The sequence below is a fragment of the Aquila chrysaetos genome, chromosome 21, assembly GCF_900496995.4.
Source record: "Aquila chrysaetos chrysaetos chromosome 21, bAquChr1.4, whole genome shotgun sequence".
Lineage (NCBI taxonomy): Eukaryota > Metazoa > Chordata > Aves > Accipitriformes > Accipitridae > Aquila > Aquila chrysaetos.
This window is the reverse complement of record NC_044024.1, coordinates 21,818,730-21,839,827: the sequence shown is the minus strand read 5'-3', so window position 1 is coordinate 21,839,827 and position 21,098 is coordinate 21,818,730. Positions and strand designations below refer to the sequence as shown.

The window sequence follows — 21,098 nt, the reverse complement described above, 5'->3', positions numbered from 1 at the left end:
AGAAGAAAAGGCTGAAATAATGCCTGGAAGCAAGTTATGCCAACACTGACTGCTAGCTGATATAAAGATATATCCAGCCTACAAGCCTCCCCCTCAGCGTAAAAGCAAAACCATCCCACACCACGGCAGCATTGCTCTCAACCATCTTTAAGAAGAATTGTTTTAAAATCTGAGACTCTGAATGACTTCCCAAGAGAGGAGGGGAGGGCGTAGGGAAGGAAGGCTTCCACCTGCGGGTAAAGCTTACAGCTGCTCTTAAACTCATTAGCCGAAATCTGCACTGAAAGATAATAAAACTCGAACTCAAATGCATGGTTAGGGAAGGCATCTAGGCACACAGCAACCTCTCAGCTCTTACAATATTTTTTTAAAAGACTATTCATATATTTTACCAAAACTTTCAGGTTACCTTGGCAGTATCCCTGCCAAGCTGTTAAGCAGTGCTGTTAGATTTGGGTGGGTTAGAGTGACCTTTTCACACCACATTAGTGGCCATAATTTGCTGAACTAACATTTCCTCCTGCTGCTTTTGAATATATCAAATGACTTTTGAGCTACCGCTCAAGTCTTAAAAGCTTGTTACAATCCACCCTAGAGACGGCTTCAATTCAGTGTGCTGGGCACAGAAACCCTACAACGCCCCGTGAGCCTTTGAGATAAAAAATTCTGCCAAAGTTTTACATTTTACTGCACTAGCACCGACAAAATAAAATTAAGTGGCCCAAGGTCCTAGTAGGTCCTAGAAGGACCCCAGGTACCTCCCATCTCATTTCTAGAAGTTACACCGAATACCTCTTCTTCAGAAATTCTTGTAACTCTACATCACCTCCCTACGAGACTCAAGTAAAACAATTATACTCTTACACTGCACAATTGGAGACACAAAACTGCACGAAAGCTATAAAGTATGTACTTTCTCTACAATAAAATGTATCAGAGTCCAGATTTAAATATTTTCCTCGGTTCTGATCACGTTTTAGGGGCTCTTGTGAACATCACAAAGAAACAGCAATTCCCCCACCCCAAAAGTCAACGCAGCAAGACACTGGCTGGACAGCTGTGCCTTGCCCTGCCTGTCCAACATCAAGAAGGTTAGCCAATCCTAGAAGGAACTGTTATTAGCTGCCTGCGAAAGGATTGGCAAGTAACATCCTAGAGCTGGACTTCAATGAGGGGATGGAGGACAAAGAGCAACTATCAGATAGTAATCTTCTAATAAAGAAATACACAAATATTTATAAACTCATACTTACCCCCCACATATAATCTCTATTCTACGTAGCTCAGGAAGCACCTTACAGAAGCAGATTTGTCATGTATTAAAAGGTGTAAGGCAAAGCTGCTCCGACTTCTGAGGTCCTGGACCACTGCGCTGGCAGGTGACATGTCCCCGCAGTTATTCCTCCTTCCTGTTATTCTAATGAATCTTGTTTACTCCGCTCCTGTGCACCTCCAGACAAAAATGGCCCTTCAGCTACTGTACATCTTATTTGTCCTTGCTTCTGCAATAAGCACTCACATCAATGAGTGTTTAAAACAGTGCAAAATTCAAAAGAAACTCCCCTAGGTGGTCTATGCATACAAATAAGTATATATTTTGCTTTTTTCATAAAAAGACACCCTGCAGGTTTCAAGCTTCTCTCACTGCAAGAGATATTCTCAGGCAACAATGCTGATTTGGTGTAAGCTGATCCGTATCACTGGATCCTGCCTTTGTTTTTGGCAGTCCCCTTTCAAGGTGACTAAATTAAAGTGAAGGTACAGTTCCAGGCAGCCCAACAAGGGGGCAAGGCTGTTTTGCAAAATCTAAAAGGCTAAATAAGATGAAGCAGACCTTCAAGCTAAAGAATTAGCTCATTAAAAAAACCCCAACCAAAACCAACAACAAACCAACAACAAAAAAAAAAAAAAACAGCAACAACAAAAAACCCAACAACAACATCCATGCTGCTCTGAGAATGTCACTGGTAATATCAGAACTGGGAAGATTACACCAGCCAGGAGAAACCAACACCAAACCTCCTGAATCAGATTCATTCAAAACACCTCACATTTAATGGTCAAGGGTATGGGTAGAGTTTAAGAAGCTGCTTCCTCAGTGAACCTGATTTATATGAACACAACTGGTTCAGATCATGTCAAGCAATACAACGGGTCAGCCCAAAACACATGGCTTGCCACTGACCCCAGCACTCGCAAAAACAGTATGCATGGCGCATATAAACACCCAAATGAAAAACATATCTACATTCCTTTTAAGTGTATGAGCCTGAAATTGCTAAGGAAAAATATTTGCTGTCTGCACCTGTGTGAAATTGAGATTGCGGCTCTAAGTGCTCTCAACACTATGCATGCCATGGCACCAATATACTAATCACTGAAGGGTGTTCAGCAGTCCTGTTAAAATGAAACAGTGAAGAGCAAACTTCTTAATCTAACACAACTCCAAAGATTATTTGATTCAGCCTTCCTTCGCAGCAACACAAGGGCTCGTCAATATGGGGACCTATATACAGGCTACGCTAAGATTTCAGCAAATTAGCCCATGCCCCATGTGAACACTGGCCACACGTAACGTGTGGATGCACGCTATTCTAGAGGTGCTAAAGCATATTTTCAGGTTTTTCATATGGTAAATCACCTCAGATAGAAGCATTCTTCACATACATCAAGACTGTCCTTGACAGCGCACGTGAGCCTTTCCATTTCTCTAAAAACCACATCCTTAAAACGACGTGGCAAGTGAAAGACTCTGGGTAGCCTTGGCAAGTCATTGCTGGATCTTCACAGCACTCTAATCCCAGCAGGAGACCTGGAAAGCAAAATCTCCAGGTATGGTATCTCCTTCTCCTGCCAAACCAGACTCCTCGTGTTGGAGTTGCCTCAGGAGCTTCTGGCTCAATCCCCTCTGCAGCCCAGCCTTCACACATGGCAGTTGTCCTCCTCACCTGCAAGATCTCTTCCAGCCTTGAAGAAGCTGGAGACTAAAACCACATGCATGACCACATCCACAGCCCAGAAGTAGGTAAATCAGGCCATGCGACCAGAACACTAGTTAGAGAGCTGAGCACCAACAAAGGCAGAGAAGGAACTATCTGGGTCACGGTATGCTAACAAAGCACGGCAAAGCTTCAGAGCCAGCAGCAGGACCACAGGGAGAGGCCCAGGGAGGTACGTTGCCTACTCTGCAACGAGCACGCCTTATAGACTCAGGGCCAGACTGCTGCAAACTAAAATAGCTGCTGCATAAAAGGCACAGCCAGCTCTGCATATTCAAGATCAGAGCGGAGATAGATGATGAGATTCTCTGTGCTATGCACAAAAGCCAAAAATCACCAGTGCATTTACAGTTCAATATTCTCCTAATCCCATCTTTATTCCTAGTGCATAAATAAAGCTCATTACAAATTATTTTCTTCAGAAACCTACTAGCAACCCAAAATAATTCATGAATGTGCTGTTTGCATTTATACATCCTTGACACCCACAGTAAACATCAAAACAAGGAATTCAGTCACTCACATTGGTTGTAATACATAATTTCTCTTTCCTCTGTGGATTCTGTCGCAGCTACACCCAGCAAACTCCTTCAGCAGCATCTTTTATGTTATTAGGTATACATATATACAGGCACACATGTCCACTTTATGGGGACTCTTCTCAGTCCCTCTTGCTTTCCCGCATGAGCAAAGGCATTTTGTGACAACACACATACACATACTGAATAATTTATCTGTACAAAAAAATAAATAAAAAAATAGAGCGAATGTTTTCTTTCTTAGTCTTGACCAAACACAAAGCTACCTGCTTTCTTTGTTCCAGTATCGCACGGTGCCTCCTCTCCTCACTCTCAGCACACTACACCATTTGGCCACCAGCTGCAGTAACCTGTGGAGCTCTGATGTGCGTGCACACGCCGGGGATGGCAGCAGAGGTGCTGCTGGTGGAGAAGTCAAAATATTACCACAACCTCTCCCACACAGTGAGACCTGGAGCATCTGCCAGCCCAGGCAGGGCTGGTACAGCACGCTACCGTCCCATCCACCTGCTGGGTGACTCCCTCCCTGCCCCAGGGGGCAAAGCTGATATAGCAGGACTTGCTTTGCTTTCAGCATTCCCTTCCTTGAGCGCTTAAACTGGATAGAGACTTCAACAAACAAGTTTAGAGACAGAATTCCCCTTTTTGTTAAATTATTATTACCGGAAGGCCACGCATGCGCGCACACACCAGGCTCACATCACCACACGGACCAAGGACAGAATGAGAAGCACAGCCAGACGCGTGCAGTGGCCGCACACCTTGCACAGAAATACAAATCAAACGTAGCCAGGTGTCTCTGCTTGGTGCCCAGGCCGATGCAGGGAAGTACGCTAACCAGCCTCGGCATCTCTACTACCGTCTGATGACAACGAGGCATAGCAGATGTGTATAACCTCCGAAGCGTTTTTAGTCACAGTATATCTTTAGCGCAGAACACAATGCAAGTATTAACCAGCAAAGCCGTGGCAGGTGACAACTAATCAGACACGGGAGATGCTGGGGAGGAGGAAAGGATGCTCAGCGGCAGCAGAGAAGCCCCACACCCCTCGGTCCCCTTGGGGCTGCGCTGCCAGCGAGACCATGGTCGGCGAGGAGGAGCTGGCTGAGGTCTAGGTGCCAACCCAGAGCAGGGCCAACGGAGGGGAGCTTCCAGTGCTGCTGCGTTTGGCCCCTTCACGAAGATTACCAATGTAACAGCAAAAAAAAGACCCACACAGCTCCCAGCAGCTCTCACGGGCTCCCAAATATGTAGAAACCAGGTCTCCTGCTTCCCCGACACCCAACAACATCCAAGTTAGCAGCTCTGGAGGATCTGATCTGGCCACCTTAGAGAAAGCAACAATCACAGCCTGAGCCACGCCAGAGCTCCCTTCCTGAGGGCTTTGTGTTGCAAGAATCAGACACAAAGAGGAACTCTTATTACCTGCTCTGCACTGAATTAGACATACACAGTCCTCCTGATTGCACACACAAGGTAAAATTAAGCATCATCAATTTTCTTCAGAAGAAAATGTCTGTGTCAACCTTACTCCATCAACCAGTAGAACCTTCCTGCTTAGTTCTTGAATGCTGGTTATTTTATGCAAAATTCAATGTTTGGACTGAGTAGTATAGCAATTTATGAAAAAAAGAAAAAGAAAAGGAGAGAATACTACATTTAACACATTTGGAAATACAATTAGTCAAATACAACTTCACAAATAAGCAGTCCCTCTGCCCCCTATATAAAAAAAGAAAAACTAGAGTGCAAATTTAGGAAACCAAGAATGAAGGTTGGAAATCTGCCAGTAATGGAAAAGAACGGATATGGCTTATGAAATAACCCCACCGTTTCTGTGTATAATCATTATTTCCAGTTTGGCCTCCCTAAATTAAATTGGTTTTAATCTTCCCTGCTAAACTGGCACAATGTTGACTTCAGCTTTTTGGTGTCCATTTGTTCTACCACATGACATCACGAGATGCCTGCCAATAACAGAGAGATGCCTAAAAGCCTTGAAATTCTTGGCTTTGGGACTCCAGGTTTTCTGAGAACTGTTAATTTACTTTGGCTTAAATCCTAGATTTTGGCTCCACTTGAGAAAAGTATTTCTCACACAGTAATTAAACTTGTAGTGGACAACACCGAAGCAATAGGAGACGTGCTCCAAAAAGAGTATGTTGTCTAGTCACGTCTTTCTGAGGTTTCTCTTCTTGCAGCCACACGAAGAAAGCAGTGAAGGAGCTCTGCACCAGTAGCGCAGCTTAAGTTCTAATTAGACAATTAAGGAAGAAGAAATAGCGTTTGTTAGACAAAACTTTATATATTTTTACAAAATTGGAGAAAGCCTAGCTGTCAATTAAAAACCAGCTTAAACTCAGTCCAGGTAAAATTCAGAACAAGCTACTCAACTTTACAGCAGCAGCAAAATTACCTTTTCCAAAGCAATGCTTCATGAGGTCTTAGTGGCATTCTTTTGGTGCTGCAAGGCAGGAGAAGCTTCACCTCTCCCACTCGCATGGGACTCTCCTTCAAAATACGATAAAACTGGGGGACAGCACAAAACCAGTGTCTTGACCCTCAAAACCATCGATGATATAGGCCCTTGGCCTGCTCCTTCCCCAGAGCTTAACAGAAATTTGTCAGTATTTCCCTGCACTGCTCAGGGAGCAGGAGAACAGAAATGGCACAAGACTGCAAGTTCAAATACATTACAAAATAGTCTGCAAAAATAGCTGGGCCTTGTAAGAAATATACTTCTCCATGGAAACCACCAGACGCTCTGAATTCTGGCAGACTAGAGAAAACGGGTTTGTATTATTAAAGGAAATGTCTATGTATTTGGGCTTTTGTAATTCTAACCTTCAGAAAGTGAGAAGCAATTGCTGGTCTCCAGAACAGGTCAGCTGAACTTCCTACATCTTTCCGTCTTCTGCCTCTCCCCATCCAGTGACACCGCAATTCCCAGGGGACAGAAGGATGGGCGGGGGGGTGTACTTTGCAGGTCTCTGCAGTGCTTTTAATTACAGATACAGAATGAAAAGAAGCAAGAAAAAAAGACAACCTGGGATTTTAAAACACTGTCCATACAAATAAGACACCTCCACATATTTAGGTGTGGAATGAGGCAAAGCAACACTCCTGTAGTACATTAACAAATGTGACGTATATATTTCAACATCTGTGTATTCCAGACCTCTCACACTCAAACAAGTGCAAGATAAGCCATTACTATTCTCTCCCTCACCCAAAACAGTTTCCACTTTGGATGCCAGGTGGGGAACTATAGATTAATTAACTCCCAACTGGCATTGATGGGATAATTATACTCGCCTGTCTCTGGATTTCACTATTTCCAGCTGAACTGCCACACCAGAAAGCAAATCCTAACCATGAACCTCCACTTCTCCACTGTATCCCAACAAAGTGCTGACCTCTTACCTGTGAAGGCTGGGATACACAATTCAGAAGAACTTAATAGAATATTTTTAAAGAAATAAAAGTGCTGCAGCCTCAAAACATGAAAGGGATGGGCTACAAAGAAGCACTCATATAGAGAGCAATTATATTTTTTATATCTAATGGTTCTGCCTCAGGAAGCAAGAGCTGGCTAGCATCAAACTGTATAAAAGAAAGGATTATGGGCTCACGAAAAAAGAATGCCATTTTGATTTAAAACCCAGCAAAGCATAGTGCAGATTTGTTATTTTAACTCACAGCGCTTAATTCCTATAACGAGCCAGAATGCCATTAAGGACGAAAAATACACGAAATACTTATGGTACAAGAAATTAAAAGTAACCTCACTTTTCATCAATGACTGTTCACCGAATAGGCCATTCTTTGCTTCTCGAAACCGTCTTGAGCTTGCACAATACATCTGGGCTACACAAAATTTCAGAAGGAAAAAAAACAAAAAAAAAGTTTAAATTCGTTTGAGAACCTGCTACTCCACAGCATTTCCCAGGGCCAGTTTACGATAACTCCCAGCCAAAGGAGTCCAAGCCCTCCTTGTGACTTCCCAACCAGCATCAAAAGCAGCTCCCACCTGCATTTCTGTGATTTCGTACAGCGCCATGTACGCTCGTGCCACAGGTACCACAGTAAAGTTTTTAAAATAAATTCTCAGCATTTAATCCTCAGTCCTAGCAATCATCATCATGGGTGAAATACAGAGTTTGCACAAAAAGGAAAAGATTTAGTTCTTCCTCAATTCAAGAAATTAAAGGATAATCCCCAATTATTCAGAATACTTTTGTAGTCTAGTATCTCAATTTGCCATTTTACTTTTATAGTAGGGGTTTTGGTTTTGTTGTGGGTTTTTTTTGAAGTGACTTGTGTCCAGAGGATTTCAAAATTATGCAAAACTGACTGCTGCTCCCGATTTTAAAGTAGGGGTATGTTCAGTGTGCCTAATTTAAAAGAAGCAACATGCAATATGATCAACTAAAAATATAAAAATACGTTCCTTCTGCATTAGTGCATTAAAAAGTAAAAAAAACCCAAAACATTTCTAACAAGCAGACATGGAAGTGGTCTCTACAGCACCTGCACCATCATCACAGCAACATGTGACACTGGTCAAACACGAGAAACACGGAAAACAGGCCAAGGCACAACACAGAACTGGAGAATTAAATCTGTGCTAAAACGTGGTGCTTTGGGGAGGGGGAGCAGCGGCACAGGTCGGCTGCAGGTATTTGGGGAATTGCAGCCACAGACAGCCCCAGAGGGGCTTGCACGATCCCACCCAGAGCAAGCTTCCTCCTGGGGATGCTCCCGGCGGCAGGGAGAAAGGCTTCTGGAGACAGCGCGGGACTGCCAGCCGCTGCACCCAGAGAGCGGTTCCTTCCAGCTGAGCACTTCTGCCGGGCCTGAAGTGGCCAAAGCGCAGCGCAGGGCATCACCCCACACAAAGCACCAGGGGCTGTGGAAAAGTGTAGGGAAAGGGGACATCCGCGACTGAAGTCCCACCAAAAATTTTTTTGAATAATTTTTCAGATCCTACATTTGACCCAAATCTCCCTGCCAAGTTTTTGTGGTGTCACAATCACTTCCCCCCACCACCCTTCCTCATCATCGCATGTGAATGTCCTCTAGGAACAGAGGAAAAACTTGGTTACCCTGGCAAGGCACTGGGAACCTGGCAGTGTACAGACATTCACCTCCTTAAGAGACTGTAGCAGTTAATGGTTACAGTGGTTAAAAATAAAAATCAGAATTATATTTTTTTAATTGGTGGCATTTTTTATTTTTTTTTTAATCTAAATGAGTCACTGTCTACATGATTTCCTAAGCCCTCCAACCCCTGATAATATTCCTGAGAGGTGAAAGGGGTTTTGTTGTCTGCGTGAGTTTATGGTTGTTTAGATAAGGCAAGTCTTAAGGATAACACAACTTTCTTCCCCTGTCCTCACCTCCCATTCACATAAATGCCTTTTTCTTTTTTTTCAGCTGCAGTTCCTGAGCCACAAGACACAGACTGAGATGTGTGCCCTCCCACTCAGAGACAGGCCAAAGACTGGCACTTTCAAGCTTTTTAACACAAACAATTCCAACATCAAATCATCAGACTTCAGATACTCATACTGGGCCAAAGTTACCAAAGCAGAGACTTTCTCCAAGGCATCTCAACGCATCAAAGCAGCGTGAGGTTTGACTGCCAGAGACGGCCACCCCGGCTCCTCCACTGCGGGCTGGGGAGGGGTCTGCCTCTTCCCAAGAGCAAAGCCCTGACCACGTGTACATTTTGGAGGCTCTGTTTAGCACATTCGAAGTCATTCTTGGTCAACAGAGACCCGAGCAGACACGCAAAGCCTGCTAGCAAAGGGTATGCTTACCCTGTACAACAGCAAGGCCATGGAAAGATACGTGCCTTGGGTTCAAGGCTATACAAGGACGGTTGGATAGCCAACCCACCTTGGCTATCTCCATCCTGGGCTGTACGTACCACAGATATAATAAATGGAGTTTCTTTGATATTACGTGTTCACAATGACCTGAGCAGAACTGGCACCCCAGCCACCTTACAGCTGGGGGGGCTTAGTTTAAGCAGTTTTGGTTATTCAAACACTGGCTAGCGGTAAAGCCCAACAGATCAGCCATGTCCCCTCACGTCTGTAGCCCCGGGACCAGACAAAGGGGCATGAGCTGCAAACAAATCTCCAGGCCAGCAGAGCCCACCATGGCCCCAGGTGGCACTCACGAGCTTAGCTGTCATTAGCAGGCCCTTAAACACATGGCTGAAAGTAAGGTGGCCTCTGAGCATAACAAAATTGACGATCTCCGCCTGGCAGCACACAGGCATGAGGGAGCGTGATAAATGCTGATTGCCAAAGACTTCACCACTCAACAAGCTGGTGACATTATCTCGATGCGTTATCCACCTTCTTCACCTGAAGGAGCAGGCTCTACACTGCAAAACTTTGCTGAGCTTTTCAACACCAGATCCAGGGAAAAAACCCAAACCAAACCACAAAAGCAAAACGTTTCTTCCTATGCAGAAGGACCTCTTGACTTGGCCGTAGTGGTGCAAACAGAAGCAGTACAGCTCGTGGGCTCTCCTCCAGCAGGACACCCAGCACAAGCTGACGCCCCGGCGGTCAGCACCCGTCTGTCCTACAGCACCGATCCAGTCTGGGATCCCTGCATTACAGAAAGATCTGCAGAGATTGCACAAGGATACCAATTTCTGCTGGTTTATTATAATCGTGTGTATGATAAGCAGAGCTTACTGCACATCATAAAAGTAATGCTTTTTCTACTTTATGGAGGAATGTCGTGCTACAGCTGACTTGCAAATGGGGCTAAGATGAAACATAAGAACAGGATTTTTTTCTTGCTCAAACAATCACTCCAAATTGTGTTTGAAACTTCACATTTTTGTTAGGTAAGCTCTAGACAAATACAGTGGTAGATAAATAAATATACTGGTAATGGTTAACAAGCCACCTTTTGACAAGATTGATAATCCATTTATACAAGTTCCTCTGTGTGTCAAAAAAACCCAATCCCATAACACGCACATGTTATTCTTCAGGAAGAAGAAAGATCACCTCCTGTCACACCCCATCTATCCCAATGCACTCCATTCCCCCCAGAACGCCATCTTCATCTGTCCACTCACAGCCTTTCCACAAAAATCCCATCCCCTCCACACTTAATAAAAGTGGTATAGAAAAACTCATGAAAAAGATTTCTGTGAAAAACTCAGGAGCAGTGTCAATGACAGAACAAAAAATGTTCTGTTGAGAGATGCAATACAAAACGTCGCTTACTTTCTGTTATGAAGTGATAGCTCTATTTCCTTAGGTGACATCTCTTGCCAACAATCTCTGTGGCCATCACTTTCTCTTTCTTATAAACCCTCCTGAAAACCCAATCTCTGAAACTTTACATTAAATTATCCAAAGGGATGAAAAGCAAGGGAATGCAAAATTATTATGTTAAAAAAAATTAAATAAAATTTAACCTAGCTGAAAACCAAGTCATCCAAGAGCCATTTAAATAACTCCACTCCCTTGTCTCTTCTTCTCTCCTTTTCCTTATCCTGTGTCTCAGATCCTGAGCCCAGTGCCCACTGGAGCAGGAACCGGCCCACGGCACGACACTGCCAGTCCTGAAGGGCTTCTGGGCACCATCACAGTTCATGCAACGCACCACTGCAGCACCACAGATTTTGATGCATTTGTATATTTTGGGGGTGCAGGCCACACTGGTTTGACTAATTCAGGCTGGATCAGCAAAACAGCGAGCATCTCAGTAAGGTTTGGGTGTCTCAATCTGGCTACTTTAAGAATGCTCCTATAAAAAAACCAAAACCAAAACTACTTCCCAAGACTACCTTTTAAGTAAAAACCCTGGTTTTATTTTTCCTGAATCAATAAAAATTGTATAAGGGTTTTCATGACTCTTGATATTTATAAGAGCCCTTTACAATGGAAAAAAAACCTACTGACTACCCAGGAAAATAAAAACTTTATACAAAAAAAAGCTGTCAAAAGCATTGGCTGGTTACAAAAACTTGCTAATTTCTTTAAATCACAGTAAGCTTAGATTTTGGGTGAAGCCACAACAGGTACATTAAGGCAAAAATGTAGTTCTCCTCTTCACGTCTTTAAAACAATCAGATGACGGAGACAGAAGAAGAAAGAAAATTCGCTGGTTTAAACTGATGGAGTACGTTTCTGAATGGCTATGAATTAATATAAAAACCAGTATTTAAAGATGGAATTTGAAGAAAAAAAGGCTGATGGAGGACAAGCATATGACTATCTGTTTGCAGCACACCAGAGCATCATGGGTCAAAACCAAAGTAAGATGTTTGCTTCTGACCCATTTGCTTCTAACCTTTCAGAAGGCTGGAAGGCGGAAGATAATTTTGCACCATTTTGTGTGTAAAGGCACCTCAAATGCTTAATTATAAAGTTTAATCTTGAGCAAAAAAACTCACAGAAGATGCAATTAAGCTTCTGTATGGTTCCAGCTTGGCTTGACAGAACAAAACCAACCCCAGCCAGAGGGAAGAAACTTCACCGCAGTTAACACAGAGTGAAACTAGCACAGCAAGCAGCTTCTCCACTGACTTGTGTTTTGCCAACATAAAGTTCAGGTTTTTCTTGTTTGTGTTTCTGAAAGGTCCCAGAAGGGCAGAAGATAACTGAAACACAGCCTACCTTTCCACATGGCTCTCCCACTGCACCCGCCAAATTAAGATTTTTAGCATTTGAACACTTCACACAAACTTACCCCATCCTTTCAAGCACCTCTACGGTTTCAAACAGTGGAAAAACACTGGGGAAGTATAAAGATCCACACAGATACGTGTGCCGTGGGCAGTGGGCACCTGTGCCCACTGGGGTTGGGCTGCCCGTGCTCCAGGACAGCCCCAACCTGGCTCAGCCACGTGGCCTCAGAGCAGATGCTTGGCCAGGATGAGGTCCGCGAAAGCTTGTCCAGGACGCATCCCCCTCCCACAAGAGGTGCATTAAAGCTGGGATGACACACACTCAATGGACCCATCTGCAGACAAACCACTGTTTGGGCTTTTATACCTTAGGAAGCTTTACAACTCATTTAAGGGCAACATCTTGGATTTTTTATACTGTTTAAAGCTCCATTTTTATAGGCTCACAGTGTACAACAGTATCACAGCTCAAAATCACGCATATGAAAGGCTTGTAAGAATAGGCACACCACTTATCACCTGCACATCCACACAAAACAAACACCATCCAGTTTGCTTCGTGCTGGGGGAAAGGGGGGAAACTCTTCAGAAACACACTTCAATAGTCACCAATATTTAGTCATGTGAGGATTCAGCCATAAAGCCGGTAACTCACCTTCCACTGACCTGTATTTGCAAACTTGCACCGAAAACATTTTTTTCCTCATTTTAATTTAATTGAGAAGCAGGTGCCTGCTGCAATCCCGCAGGGCACACTTATATACTCATGCTGACGTTACAGAGGTTCCCTACCATTAGTGCTGCGTGAGCCAAATCCAGCTTGCCAGCCATGCAGGAGCAGCCACCATCTCTCCCCAGCCTCTGCGGCGGAGCAAAAAATTGGTGCAGCCTCATGTCCTGCTGAAGGACCCAAAGCTGAGCACTTGGGTCCCAGCCCCACTGGAGGGACGGATGGATGAACAGCCATCTCCTTGCTCTGGAGGATGGGTGGCAGCTCCAAGTGGTGAAGGCTTTCCCAGGGTAATTCACACTGCTACGCAGCCCGGAGCAAAGCTGCGCTGCAGGGTGGTAGCCACGGGCTGCTGGGGTTGGGTTCAGCTGCAGTAGCTGGTTTTCTTCATGACCAGTCCCCTTGCAGGAATAATTCAAAGCATTAGCATGATTTGTGTATTTCCAATGTACAGAATTAAAACCACAACGGCCAAAATAAAACCTCACTGGGGATGACACACAATTCGTACCAAGGAGAGCAAAACGGCAGGGAGGAGCAGGGTGAGAAAGAACCAGAAGTGGAAAGCTGGAGCAGCTCAGTTACCTGGGAGACACACCCCTCTCCACATGATACGATCTACTATTTTCTCAGGCTAATACGACGTCAAATCCCAAAACCACGTGAAGGTTGCTCAGTTAAAGGGTCTGCTTCCAGAGATCAAGAGATCTCAGCATCTACTGAACTCGGCATGAGCCATATTCACATGCACAGCTCATTGATAAAAATAATGTCCGGCTCCTCAGCTGGTGCTTTTCATCTGTCAGTCCGGACACATGGTAGGACCGGGGAGGATGGCATCATTAGCTCCATCTTACAAACTGCAAAGCTAAGACAGTGAGCTAACATGACTTGTCCAAAATTCATCCTTGCAGAGGTAAGGAGAGACAACCCAACAGGCCAGAACTCTTTTTCACCATTTTATGCTCTGGGTTACACCCCTCAATGCCCAGAACAAGGCACGGTTCACTAAATGGACACACTGCCAGGAGCTCAGACCATTTTGTAGTCAATTTTTAATAGATTTGAAACCCTCTGAAGTCAAAGCAAGTATTTTCCTGAAACCACATAACTGCATGGTTTTTGCCTTTTTTTGTTGTTGTTGTCTTTTTGTTTTTTAAAAGTATTAAAGTCAAGAATATTCATCATCATTCTGTCCACTCCTTGGGAGGGTGGGTAGGTGTTCAGCACCAAAGGTATAATCAAGCGCTCAGATAGGCTTAGGAGTTTTAAAGTGAGACATGTATAAAAAAAGCAATCACAGTCAATAAACTACTAAGAAGAGCAGTAATGGGATTATCTGTCAACACAAACAAAAGGATAAATACAAGCAAAACCATCAGTCCCTGAAACCTAATTCTCATGTATTTAATCTCAGACTATGGCAGGGAGATTAAAGAACCTGAGGACCGAAGAAAAAGTTATTGATTGCGAAATTCTTCCTTTAAACAAAGTATTTGTTTATGGTTTAAGCTAACCAGCCTACGAAGTGTATGGCAGCAGCTAATTTAACCACAGACGCCGAAGAACTGCGCCATCCCCATCGAGCAGCCGACCACAGGGGTAAAAGTCAGGCGCTAGCGCTGAAGCTCCCGTTCACCCTCGCCCTCCTCCAGAGGGAAACTTCTCTCCCCTGGCCACACTCAAGCAGCAGGAAAAAAACCCAACCCACCACTAAATCACAATGTAACTGAAGGCAAACGCACAGTTGCATTCAAATCCCCCTTTCATTTTGCCAGCTTTGCTTGTGTGAACAAGGCCAAAGCTGAAACACAATTTAGAGCCTCAGGACCGGTAAGCCAGCACAGCCCTGAAACGGTGATCTGCAACAACCTCCGTTGCATTAGAGGAGCGTTAAAGCAAAGAGCAACTGATCCTTGAACCGTCTCTGCTGCCTGACGCTCTCCTGAAGTCTGCATTTTAAAGCACGGCATCACTGTCTTTGCCTCTTAAACACGGTAAGCGCTGGATGTGGTGTTTGGCAGAAAAAGCACCCCTGGGCATTTGCTGGCAGGCGAGCAGAGACAGGCGCACACGCGTGCACACGCGTGCACACGCGTGCACAGGCACTGCCCTCGCAGGCAGCAGTGGAGCGCAGAGAGGGAAGGCAGGCATGTTTTTATTCCTCCCACTCTTTCACAGCAAACCTTGCCAGCTGCCCTCTTACCTTTCATATGTTCAGCACAGCTGCCAAGGCTCAATCCAGATGAAAGGTTTGAAGCATGACACAGAAGCAACTACCCCGCTTCCCTTTCAATCTAATTACCGGATTCACCTGAGCACACGTAGGAGGGAAGAGAGGGGGCCCGGAAGCGTGAAGAGGCTATGGCAGCTCCCAGTTAATTTGATGGGACCCAACTTCTGATCCAATTAAAACCCAGCACTCGGGGACCAGCAGAGCTATTTTCACCGCTGCCGACCCCACCTACCCGGATGACTGATCCCGAGAGCTCGCAGCGCCGTGCTCTTTTCTTAGGGCCAGCACCCTCGTACGCTGCGATCAGTGAAGAGACCCTCATTTACTTAATAGGATGGGATCAGGCCCTTGTTGCACAAAAAAGCCTCAGTGATGCCTACAAAACCAGCAGTGCAGCTGCTGGGAAGGCTGCTTCGGGTAGGGATACCTGCCTGTGTCTCATATAAACAGGAGACTTATTTCCCTACCCTGCTCTGCCCCAGAACAACAGACACCCCAACACTACCTCCCCACGCCAGGATTTTGGATCCCCCCCATCTTTAGGAAGCTGTTCCCTCTGCTCTTTTTAAACAAATGCCTGAAGTCTACTCTAACCTCTCCTTGTGTGACACACACACACACAGCTACAAGCTCCCAAAGAAGCGTATATAATAGACCAGAAGGCTCCATATGCATTTTTCATCTTCTTACGCAACTGTGCCCCTCTGCACATGACTGAGGAGATTTTCTGCAAACAGTTCAGCTATCCACCTAATGCTTACTTAATGGAAGTGTTTTCAGAAAAACACTACAAGAATTTTCAAATAGAAACAATTAGCATTCACAGTAATTTGCATCTACTTTTCCCCATTTCTAAAGCAGCATGCTCTGCTTTAATATTAACCCCTGCTTGTTCATCAAAGCCCAGTGCAGGGGAGTTAGCCACACAACTCCCATTAGAGACCACGGGAGCAATTCAATTCAACGGTGAAAAGATTACATGGTGATGCTTGAAACTTGGGGGGACTACCCTTTGTTTTTAAGCATCCTGCGTGTCAGCAAAATGAGGGGCTTCCATCATGCTGCAGCTATTTTCACCAGAGCTCTTTTATTCCCTAATCCGTTCTCCTATGCATCCACAAACCTTGGCAAGGGAGTAGCAACGGGATTTACAAGTGCAGTATTCACCAAATCGCTCCCCCCATCACCTAAGGTGCCCTGAATGCATGACACGCTGAGACCAGAGCAGCCAAGCTCCTCTGGAGGCTGGAAGAAGCCCGGTGCCTGGGGTGGGGAGGGGGATGGAAAGGTTTCATTAGCCTGAAATTTTGATCCAGGCTCATTTTAAAAGCCAGCTATCTCATGAACATTTACATCTCGGAAATCATGGTAAACACCTTTACACTGGGAAGCCTTGGTTTTCCAAAACATGAAACAGCACATCCTACCTTCGAGATTTTGCAAAATAACAGAACATGAATATCTTGCTTGCTATGTGGATCGTATCTCTGAAGACACATTGTGCCTTGTACTTGCAAGGTAGTTTGTGGCCCAAGCGGGTCGGCCCCTGGGGTAGGCACCATTTCCTATGCCTACATCATGTAGAAGGTGGTGAGCGGATGGGGACGAGAGGAAGCACAGAATAATTCCCGCGAAACAAGACTGTATTTGCAAAGGTGCCCAAGAGAGTTACGGCTCAATCAACACGAGATGAGCATACTCTATGAGGCAAAGAAGAAAGGGAGCAGCTTCTTATTAAAACACAGCATCTTTTTTGCTGTATAGCACAGAGCTCCACAAGATAGTGGGTTTTTCCCCCCCTTTTCTAAAACCCTGAAGAATTCCATGAAAAAAAAAGTCCAAGTTTAAAGACTCCACATCTGACAGCATCTAAGCAGAGACCACTTGTGCAATGCAGTGCTGTCCCCTGTGTACACACACTGCTATTCAGTCTTTAAGAGATCACATACTTCTTTTCCTGCAGGACCCCTGCCTCCTTCAGCTTGCTGGTTTGATGGGAAACAGCAAGTGATGCAAAACAAACGGGAAAAGTCTTGTCAATCTCTGCCTGATTCGGTAACAAGTTCTGTCGGCAGTGTCGCAGGGCAGATTTGGATTTACACTCATGTTACTGAAATACCTGAGTTTTGTAAACAAGATGGCTGGCGTGCAGTGAGTAGACAGAAATACAAGGAGGATCTGGATCATTCAGATGATGGTCTGGATTATTCATGATGAGCTCAGTGGCTAGGTGTAAACACCTAACCGTTTACCAAATGCTATCCAAACAGAAGGGACACACATAATCAACAAAATACCGGGTTGTTTAAACCGTTACAATATACACTGTACAACTGAAGGATTTCTGAGAGATCCTCTTTGCAAAACATATTCTTTAATGTAGGTGTTGAAGGGCTTTTTGGGTAAGAAGGCTTTTGTTTGTTTTTTAAGGATAAAGAAGACCAGATAGCACTATATTACTAAACTACTGAAACGTGCCTGGCATCAGTAAGATGCGTAACAGACTGAACAACAGAGGTCCCATGTCAACATCTCCTGAACAAGGTAAATGCAACAGGTCCGAGCTAGTGATAAATGAATTCCAGGGCAAGGGCTGTTGACAGCACACCGAAAGACCGTCCTTGCCTTCTGCTCCCTAAGATCATTTCAAAGCCTGCAGGCAAGTAGTAACTCCAGCAATCTCAAATGATGCAACTGTGCATAAGGGAAAGGATATATTTTATCATCATCCAAGCAGCTAACCACAGGAACTCAGTAACATATCCATATACGCACTCCTGCTGCAGAGGAGCCTGCAGAGCACAAACACTTCTTGCATACTTTGACTTGACTCTTTCCTCCACACACAAATAAATACAGTTAACGATAAACCTCAGGAAGAGGTAAAACTAAATATCACACCAGGCTTTGCAAACACCTTTCTTTGCCTACTGCTTGGTATAAGTCGTACCCTATAGTTACTACAATACCAGAAAGATGAGGGTGCTAACAGTGTTTCTATTTTCCATGGACACAAAGCTCAGAATAAAGTCACCCTCTGAAAGCCATATCATGCTCTCCTTTTTTTCCTGTGAGCTCGATTAAAAATCCACTCCACCTGCCCACATACAAAATTCAGTAGCCTGTAGGACTTTGAAATGCGTTATAACCTGGTGTGGAGCAGCCACTGGATCATTAATACTCTACTTCAATGTAAATGTTTAAAAACTATGCCAGAATTGAAAATTAGATCCGCCTCCACCAGTTTGGTTTGTACACTGTACAAAGTCGCATCTTAAATGCTTCAAACTGCCACCGGCAACTACATACAGAGCGGTGCAGTGCCACCTTGCTAGCAGCATCAGGGAGGTTGATGCACCAACAATGAAACAGCAGAAAGCCTTTGCTGAACCCAGAAGACTGCCAGGCCCAGGGTGGGCTCCAGAATGAAATTCAGAGGGGAAGGATTTTTGTAAGAACAGAAAATTATTACTTCCCACAAAAGCTTCCTTTAGAAACCAGCTTCCACCCTTTAAATTCAGCTGCTTATACTTGCTTTTTTCTGCCTGGTGCAGCGCTGATGGCACCTCTCACACTAAGAGCTGACACATTCTCAACCGCAGAAAACACAAAGGAAGCAGAAATCTTGTCCATCACCTGGAGATAAAACACAAGTAATCTCAAGCTTGCCTCCTTAGACTCTGGCTCACTGCAGCATGTAAGCGCATGCTTAAAAGTGTTCGCTAAATAAACCACAAAATACATATATCCTGACTCCGAAGTTTTGGAAACAGGAAGATCCCACGCAGCTAAAACACTTCCAGAAAAATTTTTCAAATAACAATTTATCCTCATGATATTCCTTTAACTTATATCTGAATTATTTACCTCTTTTGCAGATAAGAAGCTACAAGGAAAGGCTGAGGAATACTTCTCTGGGAACCCAATCACCTGCAGCAAGGTGTTGAGACTGTTCAAGCACCTCCAACACTCTAAGGCGGGGGGGAAGAAAGAAAAAAAACCAAAAACAATCTGAACTAGAATATATTTCAGGAATTCCTATACACCTATCTGTGGGAGTGCCTAAAGACCAAACAGTAGCAGGACCCCACAGTGCAAAGTTATATGCAAAAAGTAGTTTGCAGTCCTTGTCAAAATAGCTTGGAGTCTAAACAGACATTAGGAGAGAAGAAGGTGTTTAGCAAACCGAAACAGCACCACCAGTAAGCTGGCCAGAAATGACTATCTATTCATATGATTTTATTGATGGCCATAGCTGAGAAGGTAAAGAACTAGGAAAGAAAAAATGAAGAAAATTAGGTACAAGGCAGAAGAAAAGAAGAAAAGCTCTGGAGTGAAGAGAAGAAGAGCAAAAGGGATAGCTGGTGATCTCAGCTTCCTCCTCCCCATCACTGCTCCTGGCTGCCCCAGAACAAAGCAACACCCACTTTCTGCCTGCATCCCAGAATGCCCCTTTTTTTCCTTCCAAACCCGTGTGGACCATGAATTCCCAAGGCACCCAGAGTGCCCTCGGTACTTCACTAACGGTTGAGACAAGGATGCTGTCAGAGCCCGCACGTCCATGGCTCGCGGTCTCCCATTTGGGAAGCTGTCCACCCCCAGAGCAACAGTCTTCCACGGATCCGTGGGCTGGATGCTTGTGATGGATTAACTGTGTAAATGATGAATTTGAAACTAATTTCCTTCTTCCTCTCTTTCTACAAGAGGTCTCAGCAAGGTAACTGCAGGCCTAAGAATATTTGGGGTTTATTTGGGATGTCTCTATTTATTTTTGGAGGCAGGGAGAAGGTGGGTTTACCCTCCTGCCTCAGCAATAATGGCCTTGTTTTTAAGATCTGAACAAGGAGAGTCAAAGCAGCTAATATCTGTGCTAATTTCGTAAGGACTGATTGGAAGGAAACAACAGTGCATTTTTTAAAGGTCAAAGCCTGTGCAATCATACATTTTGCATGGGTGAAAGTCACTCCTGTGACAGAGTGAACAAAAGAGTGACAAGAAGGTAGAACAGTGGTGGTAAAATTTCAGTATCCCAGGTAAAAAGGAAAATTGCTACTCTCCAATTTGCATGTTTTGGGGAAGGTGGTTTCAAAAGCAACTTTTATATTTTCACAGATTAATACCTAATTTTCTTTTTTAATATACTTTGTTCAGAAAAATCTCCTGAAAGCATATTCTAGATGTCAAATATTGTATTGGCAACAATGGAAAATAAAGGCTTAGGCAAAAATATATACTGAAAACATCACCTTTTTCGATTGGCTGAAGTCATTTACTCTAGTAACACTGTCATGCTGAGAAAATGATCTTTTGTCTATAACTGCTACATAGCTATTAAGCATTTTAGCATATAAGTATGATGTTTTTCTTCTTTAGTGTGTAGCTCTGCTTAGGCAGAAATAAGGTGTGCGGGGAAGAAATAAAATCAGCATTTAAGCTTGGATAGGAAGTTCAAAAAACAAACACACAGTCAACAATGAGACAGTGTTTACACTGCAGAGAGAGAGAGAGAGAATTAAAAAAGCATTTAAGTAGAAGCACAAATGGCTGCCCCATTACAAAATCAATGATAATGCCACATCTACGGCACGTACCTTGGGTCACTCGCTAAATAAAAACTGCTACTTAGTAAACACAAAACGAGAATTTGCCCCAGCAATCCCATACCTGAGGATGCTGATGAAGTAATAGGTATCAAAGCATGGACTTCTTAATTTGCAAATTGTCCTTATCAAGCAGAACAACTCTGTGCTTGTTTTTTCTTTAAATAAAAAAATTCAAAAAAACCTTGAAGACTCTGAACAAAAAGAAAGTTCAAGTGGACACCCACAGCCATGCTCAGCAGCCAGAGCAGGGGAGGGAGAAGGGAAGGGAGGAGGAGCAAGAGAGACATCCTTCCCTTTACTATTCTAAGGTGTAAAGACTTCT

The 21,098-nt window shown here is 44.1% G+C and overlaps 1 protein-coding gene across 2 annotated transcripts in view; it reads right to left on the bottom strand.

The window, feature by feature from the left end:
• The window catches only part of NEXMIF (neurite extension and migration factor), a 167,735-nt gene that overhangs the window by 113,661 nt on the left and 32,976 nt on the right, over positions 1–21,098 (bottom strand). The window contains exons 2-3 of one of the 2 annotated variants that reach the window (XM_029996413.1): positions 7,329–7,406; positions 6,384–6,537 (exon numbers count right to left, since the gene is read on the bottom strand). The exons of the other annotated variant lie outside the window; for it this stretch is intronic. The gene's annotated coding sequence lies outside the window, so the exon portion shown is untranslated. The remainder of the gene's footprint in view (positions 1–6,383; positions 6,538–7,328; positions 7,407–21,098) is intronic. 2 annotated transcript variants of the gene reach the window in all.